Source organism: Mauremys mutica, chromosome 3, assembly GCF_020497125.1.
Source record: "Mauremys mutica isolate MM-2020 ecotype Southern chromosome 3, ASM2049712v1, whole genome shotgun sequence".
Lineage (NCBI taxonomy): Eukaryota > Metazoa > Chordata > Testudines > Geoemydidae > Mauremys > Mauremys mutica.
This window is the reverse complement of record NC_059074.1, coordinates 16,092,962-16,109,008: the sequence shown is the minus strand read 5'-3', so window position 1 is coordinate 16,109,008 and position 16,047 is coordinate 16,092,962. Positions and strand designations below refer to the sequence as shown.

The following is a 16,047-nucleotide window of genomic DNA, read 5'->3' as shown; positions in this document are numbered from 1 at the left end:
GAATGAAACTCCAGGCCCAAACTCTCCTCGGACCTGACCTTTGGTTTAGGCCCATCTGTGTGTGAATTATAAATCTTAACAAGTTTATAGTCTAGGCTGTTAACGATTAATGAAATCTCCCCTTCCCGTTGTCCAGCAGCTTTGGCATTATCATCTGCTATGCCACTGCAGTAGTCACCGGCATTTTCTTTGAATCCAAACACCCAGGAGAAGTGGCTGGTGCTTTTATGGTGGTCAAATTGTGGCTATGGCTAGTTTAAAGCACAAGCAACTCTTGCGATTGCTTGGTAGGGTGACCAGATGTCCCGATTTTATAGGACAGTCCCGATTTTTGGAGCTTTTTCTTACATAGGCACCTCTCCCCCGTCCCGATTTTTCACACTTGCTATCTGGTCAACCTATTGCTTGGCCCTGTCCTGTGCTTCATCTGCCCTGCAGACCTGCTCCTGTTTGGGGACATTCTGTCTGGGGCCCCCTGCCCCATGGGACTGCAGGGGAAGCAACTTCCGCTGAAACTCATCCCTCTGTGGCAGCCGCAATGAAGGTACAAGTAATTCATAACTCTTTTTCCCTCCAGCTTTTTGGGTCCCTGTTCTTGACTGGATCCCTGCAGATTTTTCAGACCCCTTCTGAAAATGCAGCCCTTTCCCTCAGCTCCTCCTCCCCGGTGCTGAGCTCACAATACCAGATGGAAGGGTAAGGTGCCGCTTAGTGGGAAGGCTTCAATGGAAGGACTTTGTTGAAGGGAATTAGTGCGTGGAAATGGCTGTTTGGGCCTGTCCTACTTCTCATTTAATTTAAAAAAAAAATAAGATGGAGTCAGATGGGTCAGAAATTCAGCTGAAGTCACACTAAACACATAGCCTGCAGGGATCCGTCCACCTAGTTGAGATTAATGCTATGAACGCAGCCGAAAGGATTCTCACACAGCCATATACAGAGCAGCTGGTGAGAGAGAGACGTTGTTACTCCAAGTTAACGACAATGGCACTGCTGCTTTAGCACAAGTGGGAGAGGGGAAAGTTGTGTTTTTACCATGCTCTGAGAAAGTGTAGAGTTCATAATGTTGACAAAGGCACATGGGTTTGTTACTTGCTGCTACAGTACTGAACATACATCTGCCCCGTTCGGCCAGTAGTGATCATTCACAGCTCGGTCTAACAACAAGAAATCATTCTATCTATTTATTTTAGGGTGCCCGACATCATAGCATCTGAGCATTTGGTTAATGGGTCACTCAGGCAGTCAAATCTTAATGGCACAGTAGTAGTATATTAGAATGAATACCTAGAACACTCCCATGAGCACCCCTATCGCAACCTAGGGGAATACATCCTGACTCTTGCTGGACCTCTTCTTGTCAATTACTCTTCCTGCAGGGCATGTGAGCTTGTCCATCTAGGAAGCATCTGATGGCTTTTTCAGGGGTTCCTAGCTCTTAGACCTTTCCATTGCATTAAAGAGCTCAGCAGCAATAATTGAGATGCAGGGATGGAGGCTGACCACCTGGGAGGAGCTGATGGCTCAGACTGAAGATCATTAACCCCATCTGGTCATTAATCCCCAGGGAATCATAGAATCTCAGGGTTGGAAGGGACCTCAGGAGGTCACCTAGTCCAATCCCCTGCTCAAAGCAGGACCAATGCCCTGTGCCAAGGTCGTTATGGATATTACAAGCAGAAAAAGGGCAAAAGGAAGGGTGCAGGAGAGAAAGGGTTGATTTTCTTAAAGGGGTGATGCCATTACAGTTGGTGCATCTCCCCCTCACCTTAGTAGCTAGGTGTTGTTATAGCGTAAGTGGGAGCTTTTCAAAGGCACAAAGGGCAAGTAGGTACCCAAATCCCATTGACATTAAATCTGCTTTGGTCACCTCACTCCTGTCTGTGGCTATTGAAAAATATCCCCCTGAAGCTATAAAGCGCCTAAGCCCAAAAAAGCACCAGGAAACCCCCCCCCCCAAAGGGAAGAGAGCCCCCAGCCTGGAATCTATCGCAAGTCCAGCCAATTGCACGAAATGCTGTGATTTCAATGACTCGGCGTTCTGAAGGAGAAACATTCAATCAGAGAATTTCTGAGCGGATCTAATAATAATCCTTCCTTTCCCCCACCCTTTTTCTTTTGGCTCTTTTACGTTGTAAGTTATTCTGTGCAGATGCCTCTTTACTGTATGTCTGTACAATGGCGCCATTGTCTTAGGTGACACCACTAGGTGCTACCATCAGGGGGTGCCCTGCCGGTTGCAGTGAGGGTGACAGTCAGGCTGCCTTCGGCAGCACACCTGAAGGAGGTCTGCTGGTCCTGGGCTGGGAGGGATAGCTCAGTGGTTTGAGCATTGGCTTGCTAAACCCACAGTTGAGAGTTCAATCCTTGAAGGAATCACTTAGGGATCTGGGGCAGAATTAGTACTTGGTTCTGCTAGTGAAGACAGGGGGCTGGACTCAATGACCTTTGGGGGTCCCTTCCAGTTCTATGAGATAGAAAGGTTTCGGCAGCAATTAGGCAGTGGGTACACTGAAGGCACAGGACCAGCAGACCTCATGCAGGCATGCCACCAAAAGCCACCTGACTTCTGTGCTTGGGGCAGCAAAATACATAGAGCTGCCCTTGGCTACCATAATGATAATAATTCCTTTTGTGAGTACCTGTGAGAAAGGACACAGATTTCAGAAACAAATTGGGTTTAATCTTAACCATTGGCCAAATTTGTGCCTCCCCGACTTGCTGACTTTAAGTAGCACTCATTGATAGTAGTGGAGACTACTTTTGGAGTAAGGTAGTAAAAGGGACAGAATCAGGTCCTAGATGAGATTTACATTCAGAGGCCTGCAATGAGATTGAATTCAAATTTAACTTTAGTGGACTTTAGTGGAGCTACACCAATTTACACCAGTGGAGGATCTGGCCCATGAGTCCAGACTTCAAACCAGAGCCGGCAGTGGAATGATACAGTGAGTGCAGAGTTTAGCTTTTTTATGAGCTCGTCATGTGCAAGGATTTCTCTAAACACGGAAGATTTGTGGGCGCCAAACATCTCCAAATCACTGAACGCGGATCGTCCATCTGCCATGCGGTGTACACTTACATATATTCCACAGTGCTGGCTGCCAATTCCTAACAGACAGATCAAACCAGCATAAAACTAGATTAGTATCTGAAGATCGGATGAAATTCCCTGAAGTTACCCCTTAAAAGTTTCAGGTGGGGGATAAAGAAAAACTTGTAACTCTAAACCTTCTGATGTCCAAATTGTTATGTTGCATAGGAAATCTCCTTCTTTCTTACAGCCCCTGGTGGACTTTCACTGATGAGTGAATGGGCCATCTGTTTAATTTCATGATTAACATATGTGTTGTACAGTTACAAACATTTCTTGGAGCTGACCGGGTGCCCGTATCTTAAGTGTAGCTGATTTCAGTCCAAAAACTACAGCTCGGCGTGTAATTAATAAGGGCAATGTTGTGATATGATAAGTGCTGCAGTTTAGTGTGTGGTTGGGCCTATTGTTAACCTCAGAGTTGTTAATTTCAGAGTCCCATTTTAAGCTGCTTTACATGAGAGATAAGCAAACGTATCTGTATTTTAGTAATAATAATACTTAGCACTTATCCAGCTGCAGATATTAAAGCACTTTATAAACATTCATGAATTAAACCTCCAGTATTCCCAGGCTACAAAAAGATAAAGTATTATAGCCCCACTGTTAAAAACAAAATCCAGAGGAGCAGGGGAGATCAATCGCATGCTGAAGTCTGCTGACACAAACTGAAAACAACCGCTTACAGGTCACAATGGATATTTCTCCTTTGGGACTCAACCGCTTTGGGCTCAGTCTTGCTCCTATTGATTCCTATGGCAAAACTTGCATTGACTTCAGCGGCAGCTGGATAGGGCCCCCCCTCCCCCCACTTTGAGCTTTGATTAAAAGCCGGCATGCAGAGAGGACAATCAGTAAATTAGGGGAGAATGGTTGGGTTCTCCCTGGTATGTTTCATTCTGTGTTGGTAGAATGCCCTCGTTTCTTCATTATCTGGTACCATCACTTCTCTGTCAGGCCCTAAAATGTGCCATTGTTCTGGGGCTGTTTCCTTTTTGATCCCTGCACCAGCTGCAAAGAACTGTGTAGAAAGTGAGGGTTAAATGTCTCCATGCTAAGTCACTAAGGGCCTGAGCCAAAGCGCATAAAAATCAATTGAAAAATCAGATTTTTAAAGGTTTTTTAGGCTCCTAAGTCCCTTCAATGATAGTTAGTCACTTTCCATTGATTTCAGTGCGCTTTCTATCAGGCCCTTAGAGAACAGTGAAATAAAAGGGAGTTAGGAGCCTACATTAATAATCTGAACTTGCATAGGCTTTTCCATCTGAAAGTCTCAAAGTGGTTGACAAACATTGACTAAAGCTCACCACAACACCCCCTCAGGTGCGATGGGAATGCTAAAACTGTAGTATAAAGTTCAGCCACTAGGTGGTGAGGTGTGTTAACAGCTCTTACCTGAGCTGCTAACAGACATACCTTGCAGTGGATTCAAGTATCTGAAAGAGAACACATCTCTTGTGTCTCTCTCTCCATGATGGAAGCTCTGTAGCCAGTCCAAACCTGGTACAGAAGCCTGACCTGCTAGCAGCCGCCCTGCAACCTCCCACGTACAAGGAGCACATGACAGTAAGTAAGAGATCGATAGGGATTATTCCACCTAGCACTGAAAGCCACCTGGCCCCTTCAGTTGACTTTGGATCAGACCCCCAAGGACAAAGGCCCCTATTTGCAATAGGATGACTCACATTCTTAAAGTCAACATACATGAGTACCTTGCTGAATCAAAGCCCAGATGCTGATCTCATTGAGGTCAATGGAAAAACACCTGCTGACATCAGTGGGACCGGGATTTGGCTGCCTTATTAAAAAAAAATCCCATTGCTGAAAGCAAGTGGGTTCTACAGAAATGTAATGAGATGCTATAGAATATTCTAAGGTCCTGTAGAACTGACTAGCAAGTGAAAGACTTTGTATAGGTTCCATAGCTGGGATATGCCCTTCTGCTAATCTCCGTAGGCATTTTTCATGCATCTTCATCAGCAATTAAAAAAAAAAATTCCAGGCAAGAACTTTTACTTTCTCTGAGCTTCTGTCGCTACTACACTTGGCTTCTAAGGGGAAGTTGTTTGTTATGTTTTATGTAATGCACAGAAGCCTAGGGGTCCCAATGTGTTAGGCATTGATCATACATGTAGTAAGAGACACGCCTTGCCCCAAAGAGCTTACATTCAAAATAGACCAGTCAGAAAAAGGTGGTGGGAAGGACTATCCCCATTTTCCAGATGGGGGAACTGAGCCAGCGAGAGAGTAAGGGCCACATTTTCAAAAGTGCTCAGCTCCTGTTTAGGTATCAAAATAAGCCATTGTATTTTCAACTGAGTACATTGGGTGAATGGTGGGTGCTGAGTTCTTTTGCCACTCTGGCCCCGTGACTTGATTAAGGTCACCTCTGAAGCCAGGGGCAGAAACAGGAATTGAACAGAGAGTGCCTGTGTCCCAGTTTAGTGTCACCAGACCATCCTCCTTCCTCTGCTTCTGCCTCATCTTTCTGTGGTTACTCTCGCTGCATCCCAAAATAAACTGAGCATTCAGCCAGCCCCATGGGCTCAGGGTGAGGCCAAACTTAGTGTATGCTGAGTTCACAAAGGCCTAGTTATTGCAGTGATAGTCTGTAACATGACAGCTTACAATGGCATGACTGCCGGGTTTGGGACCATTACTATTGTATTATTGTAGGATACAGATTCAGGGACTAAAATGATATGCAAATTAGTATTATTGTCAGCTGAGATGCTTGTGGGCCTCCTGTACAATCCATTAATGTTTGTAAAGTGCTTTGCAAGCTGAAGTGGAAGGTGCTGCTGGCTTGCAAATTACTAACACCTCACTGAACTGGGCACCATGTAGGTCTTCGCAGGCCCCCAGGAGAGGGGAGTGCTCTTTGTCTCAGCAGCACGTGAGGGCCCTTAGTACACTAGGGAGAGCTCCATGACACATGAGCTATGGACACACATCATAAGTGCTTGCAGACAGACAGAAAATAATCACTTGCAAGGGAAAAAAAACCCAGTTCATCGGAAACGCAAGCGTGCCAAGAAAACTCACAGCCAGGGCTTCATAGACACTTTCCTGGTGCCAGAGGATGATCTTTAAACATCTGCTACAGCTCCACACAGGAAAGAATCATGAGCACATTAGCTTGCATGGTCAGACATCCTATCTCCGAGGGGAATGCGCTCATCAACTGACAGAGCTATCTGCAGGATGTAATCAGCCGTGCCGCAGCCAGGTACTTGGCAAGCACTTTGGTGACGATGTTCTTGGCATTGCACCTGCCTTGTGTAATCAGTCAAGGGCAGAGATTTCCACATTGCTCTCTCTCGCTGCCAGGGGAAGGAGCTGTGTGCTTGGAGCAAGAAGCACCCAGCGGTGAAGAGTGGAGGAGAAGGGAATTAAGGGTCTGTCGGGGTTGTGAAGTCACTTGTAATAATCATACCTCGCTGTGCTACACACCTGAGGATCTCAACATCCTTTTATAGTTGTTAATTGATTACAGCCTCAGAAACCCCTTTGAGAGAGAGAGAGAGCGCGCGCGCACTGTTTAATTGACAAGAGAAACTGAGGCACAGAGGGACCAGGTGACTTGCCCAAGCATGACATCGTGGCCCCATTGAACTTAATGGGAGTTTTGCCATTGGCTTCAGTGGAGCCAGGATTTCACCCTAAGCCGAGTCAAGAGGGGAGCCTTGGAGTCATGATCCCCACTGTCCTGCTCAGAGTGTTAGACCCAGCGCCACCCACTATGGCCTCATAGAACAGAAGCAGCACCAGTCCCAGCACCTGTCAGAGGGTGGCAAGAAGCACTGCAACATAAAAGGGGAGTGCTCCACTTTCACGGGTGTGTCTGGGAATGGTGTCGTTCCTGGCGCTGCTATGCACTAGCTCCTGGTGTAATATGTCAGGCGCTTCCAAGCCCAGCCGTTCCCATGCTAGCGCTTTAATCCAAACGGAAGCCGCACTCGTTAGTTGGGATCCTCATTCAGGCTCTTATTCCCTCCCTGCCAAATGTAAGTACCCTAATGTGCCATGTGCCCTGTATAGATGACTCGTTATACTAGTGAGGATCGAGTGGCAGGTGAGTAGACAGGTCAGATCTGGATGTTTATCCAAACCTCGTGGGCCTGCAGAATGATACTGGAAATCTCCCTGGAACAGCTGTCTTGCAAGGTTTCTGCTTCTTCCTGACCGGCCAGAAATACTGCAACACGGAACATTTCTCACGCTATTTCGGCACGTTTACTTCAGGGCCCAGCCAAAGTCCGTGGTGTGTGATGGACTGAGAAGCTGGGAGACCAAAGTCCCTTCTGTAGTTCAGTGTCCCTGTCCCCAGGTCCCCTTCTGCAAATTATAACAATATTGCCAATTGATGCTAGATTTCGTGTTATTTTCATGTTCTTTTGACAAGTGTCCATTGGGAGCCAGACAGAAAATACCACCTCATTTCATACCAACGTTCGATAGGAACAACTTTTGGTCATTACTGACTTGGCTCAGATTTGAACTGGTAGACTTGGGGTGAAATGAGCTGTGGTATTACCAATCCCCAGAGTTATCCAGTCTCTCTACTGGCTTCTGGGGCCACGTTCGGAGCTGGCTTACACCTTGTGCAACATACCAAGGTGGCAGTCCCCTCAGAAATAACAGGAGGTCTGTCTACATCAGAGGCAGGCAAACTTTTTGGCCTGAGGGCCGCACTGGATTTCCAAAATTGTATGAAAGGCCGGTTAGCGGAGGCTGTGCCTCCCCAAACAGCCAGGCATGGCCCAGCCCTGGCCCCTATCCGCCCCCTCCTGCTTCTCGCCCCCTGATGGCCCCCCTGGGACTCCTGCCCCATCTAACCCCCCCTGTTCCCTGCCCCCTGACAGCGCCCAGAATCCCCGCCCCTGACTACCCCCGGCCACCCCATCCAACCCCTCCTCTCATTCCTGACTGCAACCCTGAGACCCCCTGCCCCCATTCAACCCGTGTTCCCCGCCCTCTGCTCGCCCTGACCCCATCCACACCCCTGACCACCACCCCAAACTCCCCTGCCCTCTATCCAACCCCCATTTGCTCCCTGCCCCCTTACTGTGCTGCCTGGAGCACTGGTGGCTGGCGGTGCTACAACCGCACCGCCCAGCTGGAGCCAGCCACGCCACCACGCAGCACAGAGACCGGGACAGGCCGAGCTCTGCAGCTGCGCTGCCCCAGGAGATCGCAGCCAGCCCCCCAGAGCATTGCACCAGTGACGCAGTGAGCTGAGGCTGCAGGGGAGGGGGCCGGAGCTTGCTTTCCAAATGTGCATTAGCGGGTTATTTTGTATGTGGGGACCAAACAGACTGGGCCGAATGCAACTCCTGATTCCACTGAAGTCAGTGGCAAAACTCCCATTCACTTCAGCTGAACCAGGATTTGGCTCTGTGTTCTGAATGCAGCGCGTCCTGGTGTGTCACAGAGCTGATTGCCAGGAAGGATTCATATACCCAATGAGTATTCATATCTGCCACCAAGCATTTGTGATCAGTGTGTTAACAATAGGAGCCTCACAGCGGAATTTACCAGCTAATGCGTTCCTTCAGCCATTCTTCTCTTGTTGATATGAGAAGTATTGGAGACACCAGTTTCCAGTGTTTCACTGGCAGCAAGAAGAAAAGAGTGGTCTCCAGAAGTGCAACATTTCACGTTTAAGCTCAAACTGGGTTCTTGGGATAGGCGCTTGGAGACCAAGGGCATGGGCACGTTAGAAATACAATGGACAGTTACATTAGCTAGAGGAAGAATGGTCTTGTCGTTGAGGCACTAGATTGGGACTCGGGAGATCTGAGGTTAATGCCCAGCTCTGCCACCAACTTCCTGTGTGACATTCGGCAAATCATTTGATCTTGCTGTGTGTCAGTTCCCCATCTGTACCGTGCCTCACTCCCACCCTTTGTCTTGCCCAGTTAGTTTGTAAACTCTTCAGGGGGCAGGGGCCGTCCGTGCACAGCACCGTGCACAGTGGGGCCTTGATCTTGGTTGGAGCTTCTAGCTCAGTGATGCTCAGACTGAGGCTCAGGAGCCACAAGTGGATCTTCAAAGTGTCTCCTGCGGCTCTTTGCAGCACAGGATATTAAAGCTCTGTGTGGTTTAATTATTAATCAATCAACATTATTAACCAAGCTGTGAGAATTATATATATACAAATATTTCCCTTGTCACACTGTTTAAATATGAACATATAGCACTATAGTAAATGAAACAATGAATTCCCATTCCTGTGGCTCTTTTGGATAATGTTGATTGCTAATTTGGCTCCTGAACCATTGATGTCTGAGTATCGCTGCTCTAGCTGCTACTGTAATCATGATGACAATATGGAATATACACCATATCAACTGCGGGCCACCCAGCTCCGGCAGGCTGCATTTTGGCAGAGTTCTTCCAGCCTTGTTTCATACACAGGCTTCTTTTAGCTTAAAAAAAAAACAAAACCTGTTTCCTTTCCCGGTGAGTAATGTAAGGACCAGACTGTTAGAGAAGCCAGAGTGAACGCTGGAGACAATTTTGCTGGCATTCTAAAAATGAGTTTTATTTTCAGTCCATGAATGTTTCTTTAAGTCTATTTTAACATAGGCCCGAGTGCCTGGGGGTGACTGTGTAAAGGGCTTGTTTTTGTTAATGATGCTTTTTAAATGCTGCCTCTTGGAAGTGCTACTGTCACCATCTTGGAACATTCTCCAGCTGGGACCCGAGTTGCTCACGTGCTCCTTATTTTTTCCTTTCAGTGACACTGTGAGTCTATCGAGCCACTAATGACTTGGGGGACTGAGGCTCTGTTTCAAAGCCAAAATGCTTGAACATAAATCAGGAATCTAACCATTGAAGCTAATGGAGTTAACTGAGTGCAAGGGAGAGCAGAATCAGGCCCCGTCAATCTGCTTTGGAAACAAATGAGGTAGTTTTTAAGTGATTGTATTAGCTTATATTTCTCGGAGTGTGTAGCAGTTGGCAGTCTATTCCATGACTGTCTGAGCCAGGGAGACGCTCAGTACTGATATTAAGCAGTCTGAGCTGAGAGCCAGGGGGAACGACAGGCTCCTTGTCTGTGCTCAGAAGCTTCAGTAAAAAATCCCCTTTATATTGACGACAGCTGAGGCCTGTCTCTTCTCCACCATCAGATACACCACAGGCTTAATGCTGCAAGGTATTGAGCATTTTAAGGTGTTCAGCACCGATCAGAATAATAAAAATACCTGGCTCCTATGTATGTGCTTTTCCTCAGGAGGTCTGAAGGTGCTTTCTAATCCTTACCTCAAAGGATTGTGATCCCCTGTTTACCATACACCATGACTAGCCCCACTGGAGCAGCTGGGATGTATGGTGCTGCTGACTGCGAGTAAGGACCCAGCCTGGCCCATAGTGTTTGAATTCAAAGGAATCCAAAGTACTTTAATAACTACGCTTCGAGATGGACTGTGGCAGGTAGGTAGCTACCCAGTGCATGTGGTGTGAGGGCAAGTTATGGCAAAAGGCACTAATGCACTCCTTATGTTTGTGATGGGGGGGGACAGAGAGAGAAGGAAGGAGAGAAAGTGTGTGTGTGTGTATAAAGTTTTCGGTGGGATTTATGCCACTATGGGTATGTCCACACCGGAGCTGGAGGTGTAATTCCCAGCTCGAGTAGACATACCTGTGCTAGCTCTGATCGAGCGAGTGTGCTAAAAATAGAAGTGTAGCCATGGAAGTGTGAGTGGCAGCAGGAGCCACCTCGAGTATGGACATAGGGTCTCAGACAGAATTGTACTCGGGTGGCTATCTCTTCTCGCCACCCATGCCGCCATGGCTATGCTTCTGTTTCCGAACACTAGCTCAGTCACTGCTAGCGTGGCTCTGTCTACCCGGACTGGAAATTACACCTCCAGCTCCAATGCAGACATCCCCTAAGTCACTTAGGTGCTTTCCATTTTTTTTACCTGCTGTAAGTATTTGTTAAAGTATCTAATAGATTGTAACTTAATCGCTGCCATTTTCTTTAGAGCCTGAAATTTATTTGGAATACACGCAACATTTCAAGCTTGTGAATCCATTTGGAGAATCCAACTTCATCTTCCTTTGGAATCTTGATATATCACATTCTTACAGCTACAGAGGTAAGTAATAGTAAAGATCTATTAGATCAGGGGTCAGCAACCCTTCAGAAGTGGTGTGCCGATCTTCATTTATTCGCTCTGATTTAAGGTTTCGCGTGCCAGTAATACATTTTAACGTTTTTAGAAGGTCTCTTTCTATAAGTCTATAATATATAACTAAACTATGTAAAGTAAATAAGGTTTTTTAAATGTTTAAGAAGCTTCATTTAAAATTAAATTAAAATGCAGAGCCCCCCGGACCGGTGGCCAGGACCCAGGCAGTGTAAGTGCCACTGAAAATCAGCTCGCGTGCCACCTTTGGTTGCCTACCCCTGTATTAGGTCATCTGGTGCAGCATTTCTGAAATGCGGCCACTGTGGCTTCATGTGGCCAACAGCAGATTTTTTGACAGCCAAAACAGCCTCCAAAGCTTGGGTGGAGATTGGGGAGGGGGAGGATAAGCAGCAGCCCCCTCCCTGCAGCACTCAGCTATTGCTGCTGAATAGCTGTTACCAAGGGTAGTGAGATGTGCCGCCTTGGTGTTTGTGCACCGCGCAGCCTCTCTGGGGGCTCTGGACAATGCATCTGGAGATAGATGGGGCTGGTTTGCATGGTGCCAGAGGCGGCTCTTGTCTGTGGAGGCAGCTGTGGTGTTCGGTTGCCAGGGTGCTCCTCTGGGCAGCTCCCCGGCTCCTGCCAGTCTGGGACACGGGGAGCCTAGGAGTCTCCATGTCGCCGATGAGTTCCTGAGCCACCTTCCCCAGGACAAGCTCTCGCTGAAGGGCCGTGGGAGGCAGGGACAGAGAGATGGGTTTGTCGGAGCGGCCACCAACAAGAGTTGGTGGCCACATTCTGAGTGTATCTCCAATGGCCAGTGAAAGATTGTTAATTACAACATTTCTATTATATAGATACCATCAGATTTTGAAGCTCTGTTTGGAGCAGAGTAGTTACTTGAAGGTACTGCTGAAAACTTGTGTGTCTTACTTTGTATCTATCATATCATTTCAGAGACTTACTTGCCATGAATGAGGTACTCATTTTGGTATCACACCAGAGCACGATTTTACTAGTCCTTTTGAACTCAACATATAGATAACCTATGGAATGTCCTGCCACAGGATATTGTTAAAGCAGAAAGCTTTGTAAGTTTCAAAAAGTGGAAAAGTCATTTATGTGATGAAGGACAGCAGGATAGATTTTCAAAGGCGAAAATGGCTTCTAACTCCCATTGACTTTCTATGCCATTTGTGTTGGTGAAAACCTACCCCAGCATCTTTAATTACACTAATCATGATAAAATTACAAAGATCGTCAGTCCAGTCCTCATACTTCAAAGAATAAACTGATAATAGATGGGAACAAGAAACAATTTTCTCTCACTGCATTATTGCGAAACTAAGGGCACTATTGAGCTTGGGGTTGTTTTTCTGCTTGGCTTCCTTGCAAGCATCAGGCATTGTCCACTGTTAGGATACCAGACTGGATGGATCATTGGTCTCTCCATGTATGTAGCTATTTTTATGTTAACTCTTTTATAGGTTTGTGACTCTTTCTTTCTTAGCTGAGCAAGATATTGGCAGATTCACATATTCTTTATCTAGTACAGCACCTAACTCAATGGGGCCTCTACCAGGTTCGCATCTATTAATAATAACAATAATTAATTGTATTTTTGGATCAGGGGTATGCAGTTCCTGGAATACAAAGGGAAGTGCCAATGTCAACAATACAAAGAAGTCATGTTCATCTACTCAAAAGTGATTGTGCATTTAAATTTTGAATGGAGGAGGAAAAAGAGCTTTATTAATTATTGTGCTTGAACCTGGGTGAAATGGCAGACGTTGCTGTTTTTAAAACTTCCCAGCTGTTCTTTCCTTTGTTCTGGGGACCGCTTGAAAGTTTGAGCAGTGATAAAAGCAAGGACTCCTAAAACAGTTTGCAGAATTGTAGGAGACTTTTAACAGCTGGTATGATAAAACACCCACATTTCCCCTGGCAAATGTAAGCTTAACCGGTAGCTTTTAAGGAATGCGATTCATACTGAAGTCATAAAAGAAATAAAATAGTTAAGAGTACAGGTGACTTCCCATGTTTCTTCCAGCTCAGTAAAATTATAGCTATCCAGCTGCTATCACACAGGTGCACATATATCATTCAGCATCAGACATTTAGGGAAATAATCACCTCTAATGTGAGAGTAAAGTTAATGAAAGTTTGAAGGCATTACACCAGCACTGTTGGATGTATAATCAGCATCGGGTTTTTTGTTGTCGTTAATGAACCCCAGGCTTTTGTTTTGTTGATGTGTCTTGGTTTCTGGCTCTATCAACTGACATCTTAAACAAATCTATCTTCGTTAGACATCTACTAAAAACAAATGCGCATTTCCTGGAAGCTAATTAACAGAGGAAATTTGTCAAACTCCTGTTCATTATGGTCCTGATTCAGCAAAATACTTAAACATGTGCTTAACTTCAAGCATATGCTCTACACTCGTTGATTTATAATGGGGTGGGTGGGGAGAGGAAGTTATCCAAACTTTTTCTATATAATAGATAATGTTTAGGTTGAGTTAGAGTTGAGTTTAGGGTGAAGCTTCCAGTCTTATAAAATCTCCATTATATCTTTAATGACCTGAAAATATGGTAGGTACCTTAAAGCCACATTACATTTCAGAAACCTGTTGGTGCCTCCCTCACATACATATTCTCCTACACTCCTCTAAACCTCATGGTTTAATCATGCAGTTCTTGTCAACCACAGCCTAGGAGACTCCACTAGCTCTAATTCCACATCCAACTTGATTGGCACCCATAGTTACCTGCTGTGGTGGGAGACATATCACTCCTCTCAGACCTGCGGCTTGCTACCTGTTCCAAAATTTCTCCTAATCAAAGAGCCTGGTTGATTTTTGTTACTGGCATCTTTTCACGCCAGCAGTTTCTGTTCCCCACAGACCATTTTCTCTTATTATTCATCTTCCGGTAACAATAATAATCTGTGTCAAACAACCCGCCATTCCTTGTCCCAGTCTCTGCTAAAAACACATTTCCAAGAGGCATTTAGGAAATAATAGACTGAGTACTGTAGTGGCAGTAGGACACCCTACTATTTTTAAAAGGACCCTGTGAATTTGATCTTTTTGAAATTATCTGTATTTTGTAGTAGTTTCTGATATCGTTTATTTAAAATTTCTTAAAAGAAGGGTTTTATATGGGCTCTTCTAGTCCTCTGTGAAGAAGGGCTGAAAGCTTAGGCCAGCTCTAGGTCTGAGTATCAACTGACAATATGTCAGGCTTAATGCTGGTGGAACATTATTATAATTAAGTGGTTAAAATTGTAGTAATATATGTAATTTTTGGACTTTCTTAAATGTTGGTGAGTGGGTGACATACTCATATGCTAATCTTTGAATTTCTCATGTTAGGATAATATCTTTACATGTGTGTAACATAACTCTCATGTGGTTGGGCCACACCCCATGATAACAAGAGCCATCAATCATTACTGAGTTTCACCCATAAAAAATGGCTACATCCCTGAGCAGGGAGAGTGGTCAGTTGATACCCATTAAAAAGCAACATGTCCAGAGGAAACCCCTTGATTCTCAATACAGTACGTAGAACCCTGTTTACAGGACAGTGGAGAAGAGGAAACTCCCACCCAGGGAAGAGTTACACAGGATGATTTCACTGAAGAATTACCTCATGGACTTCCTCCCGCCCCCAAAATCACCTTTTGCATCTGTAAGGCGTGGGGTCAGAACACTCACATTGCAGCGTTTATGGATAAAAGCTGCCTAACAGATGGAAACGTTTTTTTCTACCAGATCCTAAGAGGGAAGGACTTTGTCTCCAGGTAAAGGACAACTAGCTGCCACAGCTGGGATAAGCCTCAGAAGCTGAATCTGTCAGTTTTGTTACTTTGAACAGAAATGTTATTAACTAATAACCTAAGTTTGCCTTTGTCTGTCTGTGTCTTTAGAATTCTTAGCATTGTACAAATACATTTTGCTTAATTTTCATTTAATTAATAAAACCTAAACAAATTTATTCCCGGGTTGGACTCCCCATTGCCTTATTGGATAAAGGAGGCAGATCTAAGGAGGAACTGACCTGTGGTATGTGTCTAGTCCTTTGGGAGCAGAGGAACATGGATTTTCTTTGATATTATGGTTGTCTTATGCTCCATTGTGTCTGGATCTTCTGCCATATACAATCTCACCCTGACACAGGGTTAATTAACAAACCCCAGCTTCATTGTGGCTGCTTACAAGATGGCTTCTTCAGTCTCATGGCTTCTCAGACAGTTCCCCAGACAGTGTCGCTTCCAAACAGTCTGCTGCCTGAAAGTGTCTGCTACCACTTTCATATTGTTACAGCCCTTCTCTTTTAAAAAAAACTGTCAAACACCCGAGCAATAACTGATAACATAAAATAACGTATTCCTTTCAGATGCTGACCGTTTTTGTGGTTACTGCGTTTATCACCATATCAGTTTGTCTAGCTATATACCTATACAACTTGGAAGGCCATCACACAAAATCCCTCAGATGAGCAGGTCTTTTAACAATCCACCATCCTTTAGTACAGTATGGTTCACTGGTGCCTCCCTGGTGCTGTCTTCCCCCAGTGTGGGCAACCAGAGTCGCTAGGCTTGGTGTTGCTGGCATATCCATTGAAACACCCTCTTCCTCCTGTCTATCCTCTGGTATGCCCCTGACATTTTCTATTTCTAACAACTCTGACTTGGGCATCTCCTGCTGTAGAACCGTAAGATGTGTGTCCATATTGTCCTTACAGGTTTCCTTTATATTCCTGAGGTGTCTATGGGTTTGCCTCACTATCTGTCCACGTCCATTTG

General features: G+C 45.5%; 1 long non-coding RNA gene across 1 annotated transcript; it reads left to right on the top strand.

Annotated features, from left to right (window-relative positions):
* The first annotated feature begins 212 nt into the window (after positions 1-212).
* Positions 213-11,200, top strand: LOC123365777. The gene is made up of 3 exons (XR_006577749.1): positions 213-544; positions 10,335-10,534; positions 11,089-11,200. It is a non-coding gene; the product is annotated as an uncharacterized LOC123365777 (long non-coding RNA).
* Positions 11,201-16,047: the final 4,847 nt, after the last annotated feature.